This window comes from Palaemon carinicauda, chromosome 8 (assembly GCF_036898095.1).
Source record: "Palaemon carinicauda isolate YSFRI2023 chromosome 8, ASM3689809v2, whole genome shotgun sequence".
Lineage (NCBI taxonomy): Eukaryota > Metazoa > Arthropoda > Malacostraca > Decapoda > Palaemonidae > Palaemon > Palaemon carinicauda.
The window spans coordinates 102,244,824-102,251,906 of NC_090732.1; positions in this window are offsets into that span (position 1 = coordinate 102,244,824).

A 7,083-nucleotide genomic window follows, 5' to 3' on the forward strand; every position below is an offset into this window, starting at 1 on the left:
AACCAATGACTGTTAAAGGACTGTGAGTTGAAGCTTCGCCTGTTCCTCATCAGCCCACTCTTTCTTTGGATCATTTCCTCGTATTTTTCCATCCTATATGATAAATACATTAATGGTCATCCTATGGAACAAGAATCCTTACTACCGTTCAAGACTTCATAAGCTGTTGTAAAACCGATTTTTTTTAATGTCAACGTTATTATTGCAGGAAATATTATGAATTTCTGTAATATATATCATTTCAGAAACGGAAAGATAGATTTATTTGATGGTCAATAAATTACCACTGACGACACCATTTTCTAGTATCCACATATCTGACTACATACAAAAGGAAAGGGACTCGCGTAAAATACTAGTATCCTATTCAGACAAAAGCCCCAGGAAAACACAATGATCAATAAATTTCAAACTTACAGTGGCAACAGATTACATAACATATTATCTCACAAGATCAGTTTAATTACAAAAAAAGAAAAAAAAGAAAAAAAAAAACACCTAATAAATTTTATCATTGATTAAAAGCATCATGAATATGACCTCAATAACTTAATAGATTCATCATTATGGAGGAACTATACGTTTAGTTTAATAAAAAAAGAAAATTTCAATGACATACGTTCTGACAAATTAGCAAGGTTCTGATACCAGAGTCCCAGAGGACCTTTGCCTGATCGTTTTCTATCACTCCCTCAGGTTGGTGCTCGTACCACTTATTACTGCAAGTTTACTGATGTTTCTTGTACAGGCTCCAGTGAAGGGCTTTTGCCACTGAATCTTGCCTCTTTTTGTACTGGTTCTGTGCAAGTGCCAGACATTTGCTTGCTATGTGGTTTATGGTTTAATTTTTCGTGTTGCACTTCCTACATGTGGGAGAGATGTTATTTCCGTCTGTCGTTCTTTAAACATATCTGGTCTTAGGGCCTGATCATGTGCCGCTGTTATCACTCCTTCAGTTCCTTCTTGAGCTCTCCCCACAGTAGCCATTGCCTCGTGTCATCGCTGGCTAGTTCTTTAGTCTGTCTCATGTATTGTCCGTGCATTGGTTTGTTGTACCAGTCCTCTGTTCTGTTTGTCATTCTCCTGTCTCTGTATATTTCTGGGTCTTCATCTACTATTATCAGTCCTTCTTCCCGTGTACTCTTGGGCCACTCGTCATCACTGGTTTTCGGATATTGCCCCAGTGCTCTATTCTCGATGTTAACGCAGTCCTCTATACTTAGTAGTCCTCTCCCTCCTTCCTTTCGTGTTATGTATAGTCTGTCCGTATTATTATTATTATTATTATTATTATTATTATTATTATTATTATTAGCTATGCTACAACCCTAGTTGGAAAAGCAAGATGCTAAAAGCCCAAGGGCTCCAACAGGGAAAAATAGCCCATTGAGGAAAGGAAATAAGGAAATAGATAAATGATATAAAAATTAATGAACAATCAAGATGAAATATTCTAAAAACATTAACAATATTAAATCAGATATTTCATATATAAACTATAAAAAGGATTATATGAGCCTGTTCAACATAAAAACATTTGCTGCAAGTTTGAACTTTTGAAGTTCTACAGATTCAATTGCCCGATTAAGAAGATCATTCCACAACTTAGTCATAACTGGAATAAAGCTTCTAGAGTACTGTGTAGTATTGAGCCTCATGATGGAGAAGGCCTGACTATTAGAATTAAGTGCCTGCCTAGTATTACGAACAGGATGGAACTGTCCGAGGAGATCTGAATGTAAAGGATGGTGAGAATTATAAAGATTCTTATGCAACATGCATAATGAAACAGGTTGAACGACAGTACCAGATTTTAATATCTAGATCAGGAATAAGAAATTTAATAGAGCGTAATTTCCTGTCCAACAAATTAAGATAAGAATGACCAGCTGAAGACCAGGCAGGAGAACAATACTAGAAACAAGGTAGAATGAAAGAATTAAAACACTTCTTCAGAATAGATTGATCTCCGAAAATCTTAAAAGACTTTCTCATAAGCCAATATTTTTTGCAATTGTGTTTCTCAAAAATAAATTTTCTATCGAGAATCACACCTAAGATTTTAAAATAGTTATACAAAGTTAAAGAAACATTATCAATACTGAGATCCAGATGTTGAGGAGCCACTGTCCTTGGCCTACTTACAATCATCCTTTGAGTTTTGTTAGGATTCAACTTCATACCCCATAACTTACATATGCAGATGATGGGCCAAGAATACCAGATATCACATTCCTATACTCACAATGGTGCCCATCAACAACAACTCTTTGCGATCTATTACTTAAAAATTCAATAATGATGACGACCAACCAACTCCCAACTATTTGAATTTGAAAACAAGGGTCTCATGATTAACATGGCCAAAGGCAGCACTAAAATCAAGGCCAATCATACGAACTTCCTGACCACAATCAAAGGATTTCTGTACAGCATTGGAGATTGTAAGAAGGGCATCACGTGCTCCAAGGCCTTTACGAAAACCAAATTGCAAACTAGGGAACAGATGATTACCTTCAGCAAACCTAATAAGACGTTTTGCCAAGACATTCAAAAGCTTTAAAAAATAAATGCTGCTACAGGCAGAGCATGGGCCCAAATTACACATTTTTTTCGGTCAACAGATTAATATATAATTTAATTTCGTTAATAGCAAGTTAAGTAAAATTTTAGGCGTAGTAATTAGACTGAGGGCCAAAGTAGGCAATATACAGAATTCCTAAGACTTCGTATCTTAAAACCAATCAAACAAAAAATGGCAATATGCCTTAACCCTTATACTAATACTTGGGTACCGTAACCAATTCTACTAGACTTAAGGCAGTATTAATAGACATTTGTGTTAACATTTGAGAACCATAAGCAAGTCAAACTAAATGTTATTATCGAAATCAGAGATATACAATAGAACGAGAGAATAGAGGGATCATTAGCCAACGGTTAAAATTAATTTTGGATCTGCATTGCGAAGGAAGTTGTTGTTATCAAGTTGACTTCCTAGAAGTGTCTCCGCAATGCAAAACTCACCTTTATATGCGTTTTTTACGGCTGTTTCACGAGATATATCACAAAAGGTCGTACCCATAATGCTCTCGTATGGAACTTTGTAAGAAAAGAACTTTATGTGTGTATTATTTCAAAGAATGTAACTAAAAAGATTCTTATGCACTGAATAAAAACACTTTCACAAAGAAATCCTTATTTACTAATATATAACATGATTTCGGAATCGATGCCCATTTTAAATAATGTCACTTCCTTTCTAACCTTTATGTGTATTATCCCAGTCTTTTAAGACCTTCTAGATTTCCTACATCACAATAGATTTTCCCGCTTTATGATAAAATTGCTCCACATTAGATCTGTGTGCGTCGTAGTAGATTCATTAGAAATAGCAATTTATTTGTGTTGTTGATACAGATATGACTGTGCACTTACATAACAACAACTTAATGATAATAATAGTAAATATACATATCACTTTTATTACTCATATTACCAAAATTATCTTAAGCTCATGAGACATATTTAATCATCCTCACCTCGAGATATTGCTTCTAACAGTATCATATTCTCAGGCTATTCGCCTTTCCTTTACTTAATCATCCTTCTCTATAAAATGTCACCTAACCATCGTGTCATAAGTTCTTTTTATCTAATTTTATAATTCATTTGTGCATCTGAATAGCCAGACTTGCTCCCTTTAGCATCATCTATCTTTACAGAAGAACTTTATGGTATTCTAACTGTTATCGAGAAACTGGTAAAGATGAAAGAGGGTAATTTTACCATTTTAGTGATGCAAAAAGTTTGCTGTAGGCATTGGTAGTTTTTAATCTAACTAACCCTTTAGTTTTGAAAAATTGCTGTGTTCCAGCTCATGTAGGTGTGCTAGGAAACGAAGCGGCCGACAAATTAGCAAAAGAGATTGCAGGAAAACTACTTCCTGGAAGATATCTATTTCCCTGAAATGACTTTTTTTGCCTCATATCACAAAATCTTTTTGGGATATTTGGCAACCTTACTGAAATTTTGTGAATCAGAATAAAATGAAGGAAATCGGAAATAGAAATACGGTTCTATGTCCAGAAGTTAGGAAACTGCTTTCTTTCGCCTTAGAATTGGGTAAACAGCCTTACCACATGAGTTCTTGATGAATGGCAGGTGCCAACATTTGTGTGATGATTGCTTGGTTTCCCTGACTGTTAGACATTTACTGATTGATTGTCACAGACTTGCGAATATCAGAGAACGATTCCTCTCTGAAGCTTGTAATCAGGATGGCAAGTACATCCTCACCAAGATTCTTGGAGGAGATGTTTTGTAAGATGGCATTGGCATTTTTAACTTCGTATTAGAAGCTAGCCTTCTTACTCGTCTTAATGGTATATGGAATGTTAAATGTTTCATCGTTAAGCTATTTACTAATTTCTGATTTCTTTTATCTTAAGTTATTAATTCTTTATTAATCATACTTCAATGGGCATCAGTGATCATTGATGTTATGATGCCATGTTTAGAAACCTTCTTTGAACCATATGAAATTCTTTTATCATTAATGTGTCGCACTAGGCAACTATGTTATATCTCCTAGCCTTTGACTTGAGATCGCAAGGTAAAGCATTTTACTGTACATAGACAGTAAATAGGCAGCAGATTGAGATATAGACTGGCATTCAGATGAGCTGCTCGAAGTCATATGCATTAAGGTCAACTTGTTGCATATGACAAATTCAAATTGTATTTGGATAAGGCTATTAGGTAATCCAATGTTCTCCATTAGTAATCATTTTTGGTTTGATTACTTTCCTTTGGTTCTTAGATTTGAGATCAAGTTCATATATTTGAATTTCTCTCAGGCATAAGGCCAGTTGCCAGCTATCATTAGTTTAGATATAATTCAATCATAGCCTTCTTCTTCTTCCCAGCTGGTTCTCATTTTTATTTGGGGTCGCCTTTGTAGATGAGCCATTTCCATCCTTTTCTATTTTGCGCTTCTGCCTCATCAATTCCCTTCTCCTGTAAGTTTCCTCTCACATAGTCCCTCCATCTCTATCTTGGTCTCCCTCTTCTTCTTCTTCCTTGAACCTCCATCTCCATAGTATGTCTTCCAACGTGGTCTTCATCTCTCCTCATCAGGTGTCCATACCATCTCAGCCTACCTTCCTGCACTTTCTTTGATATTTCCGCCACCTTTGTCGACCCCCTTATGTAGTCATTTTTTATCCGATCCTCTCTGGTCACCCCGGACATCCACCTAAGCATTCTCATTTCTGCCACACCAATCTTCTTTTCTTCTGTCTTCCTCATGCTTGCTGTTTCCGTTCTGTACAGCATTGCTGTTCTTACCACCATCTTATGAAATTTTCCTTTTAATCTCGGTGGTATTCTTTTGTCACAAAGAATCCCTGAGGCTGCTCTCCAGTTGTTCCACCCTGCCTGTAGCCGATGTTTAACTTCATCTTCCATACCTTCTCCAGTGTTAACAAAGGATCCCAAATACTTAAGCATATCAACTCTCTTTATCTGTTCTCCCCTAAGCTGAATATTTGAATATTTTCTCTGTCATCCCCCTCACTGGTGTTACACATATATTATGTCTTAGATCTACTTATTCTCATTCCTCTGTCCTCCAGTACTTGCCTCCATCTTTCCAATTTCATTTCCAGATCTTCCCTGCTCTTTGCGCACAGAACAATATCATCTGCATACAATATATTCCATGGTACTGCCTCCCTTACTTTTTCTATTAAAACGTCCATCACTATATTAAAGATAAATGGGCTCAGAGCCGACCCTTGGTGTAATCCTACTCTCACCTCAAAACTCTCTGTCTCCTCAGCATTGCTCCTCACTCTAGTAAATACATTACAGTACATCTCTTGTATCAGTTGAACGTACGTCTCTGGCACCCTCCTCTCCCTCAGACTCCTCCATACCTCTTGTCTTGGGACTTGGCCATAAACCTTTTCAAGGTTAATGAATACCACATGCAGGTCTCTTTGCTTTTCCCGGAATTTCTTCATTAATTGCCTCAGACAATATGCACTATCTGTAGTTCCCCTCCCCTTCATGAATCCCATCTGCTCTTTACCTATTTCTACTTCTTCTCTTAGTCTGGCATCCATCATCCTTTCCAGGATCTTCAAAGTGTGGGACATCAATTTAATACCTCGGTAATTCCCACACTCTTGGACATCACCTTTCCCTTTGAAGATTGGGATCAATATACTCCCACGCCACTCATTTGTTATCTTTTCCTGCTAAAAAATCTTTATCATGAGATCCTACAGTATATCCACTCCTTCATCTCCTAATGCTTTCCATGCCTCCACAGGAATCATGTCTGGCCCAGTTGCCTTCCCATTCTTCATCTTCTTCAGTGCATTTATTACCTCTTGCCTAGAGAACCCCTTTACCATGCCAATGTTCACCTTCCCATCCTCTCTTAATAATCTATCATTTTCTTCATCTAATAGCTGTTCAAAATATTCTTTCCATCTCTTTACAATGTCTTCCTTCTTTCTAAGTACTACACTCAATCATAGCCTCTTGTTGTAAAAAGAATCGTAATTTCTCTCCATCAACTTTATCCGCATAAAGTTATTGAAGAAAAATTATTAGGAAAAAAAGCTTCAAATTAATATCAAAACTTTCGCTGACGATGATTTTGCTAATTCACCCTATTATATACAAATTATTGATACAAGTCTACCATACCTTTTTTTTGGTCAATATCGCTGATAGTATTGGAGATGATGCAACTACAATGATACGTTACATATTTGATAAGGCTCTGCTAAACCTATTGGGAAACTGAAGAAAAAAAAATAATACTTGCCACGTTTGCAAGGTTGAGAATACTAAGCATTCCAGTATTGATGGTAAGGTCAAAAGAATATTTGGACTGGAATGCAGATGAGGCTGACAAAGCCATGGTTATGGTGTAAGAACTACTCATAGAATTATTACGGGGGTAGAGAAGAAGTTCCATATACCCCTCAAAAAGAGAGATGGATCTGTTATAACAACAAAAGAGGAAGAAATGCAACGTTGGATGGAACACTTTAGTGAGGTCATTAA